Source organism: Triticum dicoccoides, chromosome 6A (assembly GCF_002162155.2).
Source record: "Triticum dicoccoides isolate Atlit2015 ecotype Zavitan chromosome 6A, WEW_v2.0, whole genome shotgun sequence".
NCBI classification, from domain to species: domain Eukaryota; kingdom Viridiplantae; phylum Streptophyta; class Magnoliopsida; order Poales; family Poaceae; genus Triticum; species Triticum dicoccoides.
In genome coordinates, this window is record NC_041390.1 from 30,485,648 (window position 1) to 30,487,712 (window position 2,065).

Here is a 2,065-nt window from a genome sequence, read left to right on the forward strand (position 1 = left end):
GCAGGGAGAGGAGAGGATGCCCCTCCGCTGCCACCACCGACCGGGATTTTCCCAGCGGCGGCGAGATGAGTGGAGGGGAGGAGGGGGATAGAGGGATGACGGCTAGGGTTTCCCCCCATCGTTCGTGGGAGCGACGCCGGGGACGACTCTCGTCTTTTCTCTCTCACTTATATATTAGGAAAATGTGCCACTTAATGTGCATGTGATGTGGCATAAGTATATGTAGTAGTATCCGTGTTGTAATCTCAAAGAATAACACATAAAAGTCTTTTCTCAGTTATTATATATCTACCCCAAATTAAGTGTGCAACTAGTAATATTAAAGATCAGAGAGTTTAGTCACACACTTGTTTCTTGAGCAATGACCGGGCATCCTCCTCATCCAACTTGTCCACATGGTGGTAGGGAAGCACGGCTTTCATCTTTCGAGCTACTGTTTCATCTCTAGTAGTGACGAGGACTCGGCTACCTGAAGCCACAGCATTAGCCAAGGGTGTTTTAAGAACATCATCCCATGCCCCATGGTTCCACACATCATCCAGCACCAGGAATAGCTTCTTCCTTTTTAAGGTGGTGACAAGGATTGGCTGAAGCACAGCCAACGCCTTACTCTCACCATGTACTCCCCCCGGCTGCGTGATGATTGTCCTGAGCAACTCAACCTCGTTGAAGTCCTTGTTGATGCTCAACCATATCGTCTTCTCGAACTCGTTGTTCAAGGCTTCATCATTGAAGACCTTGTGGGCAAGAGTGGTCTTGCCGATTCCGCTGACACCAACAACGGCGACCACCATGACGTCGGTGTTACCCTCCTTTTCACTTAGCATGATCTCAACCAGCTTTGTTGTGTCTTGTTCAATCTTCTCACCGACTACAGCCGACCGGTCAAACACCCCTGATGTCTCACGTCTCTTATTGCCAGAACGAGAGGCTTGCACCTTGCTGCTACGATCCTCAGAGGAACCAAGATTTATGAAGCTGAAAGCAGCGCTTCGCTCCTTGATGTTGTCGAGGTTCTGGTTGAGCAGCTTGATGCGGGTGCCAATGTTGTGGGCATGGGAGGGGTTCCGCATGCAGAAGTGCAAGGGGTTGAAGCACCCCACATCTACAGCGGATGGACCGTGCTCCATGGCCTTGAGCTGACAGAGGTCAAGGATGTCTGTAGCTTCATACATGGCACGCTTGAGCTGGGCCACCCACTCTAGCACGCTCTCATCGGTGATGTTTCTCCTGTCAGCGTCGGCGAGGAAGATCTTGAGGTCCTTAAGCTTGACGTCCATCTTCTTGATCTCATTTGTGACTCCAAGCAGCATGTGCACTTCTTCACTCACTATCTCCGTGAGCATGTTTTGCAAGTAGGATGCAAAGGCATCCAGGACCATCGTCATTTCCGCCTCCTTTTGCTGTACCAAAGATGAACCAACACATCATCTCCACCACTCGCTGTAGCTTATTAAGATTACCAGCAAAAAGGAAATGGAAGGGGTGCACTAAAATGCTAACATGAGTACATGATGAACGATTCATAAGCATGAGAAACAACAGAAACAGCCGAACTTAAGGTACCCTGATCGATATATGCAAGCAAAAGGTCAGCTAAACAGAGGGGATCCAAAATTACCTTGAAGCTTAATGGATGTTGGGTCCTGCTGCTCGTACTGGTAAAGGGCTAGCTAGAAAGGAGGGAGCACTGTGTATATAAAGCCAAAGGGAAACTAGCTCTTGTGATGCGCAAGTTGTATGCACATCTCTATAATTATACTAGCTAGCACAGACGACGCTATATGTTGGGTCGTCTTGCTTTGTCTCTGTAATTAAATAATCGTGAACTAGTCCCTCCACAACTGTTTCCACAAATGACCCTACATATAATCATAAATGAGTAATTAGCGGCGCCAGATCAGTCAGAAAGACGTGCCCAGGATGCGTGCACACAAACGATTTTGAATTGCCTTGCTCATTCTGACGTGATCAACAGTTCGTCATGACAATGGAAGATGAGCTGCACTAGCTTTAATCAAGTATAAATCATCAGGGCATGCACATACGGTCATGGATTATTCAT

General features: G+C 47.7%; 1 pseudogene; it reads right to left on the reverse strand.

Annotated features, from left to right (window-relative positions):
• Nucleotides 1-1,760, reverse strand: part of LOC119314273 — an 8,545-nt pseudogene extending 6,785 nt beyond the window's left edge.
• Nucleotides 1,761-2,065: the final 305 nt, after the last annotated feature.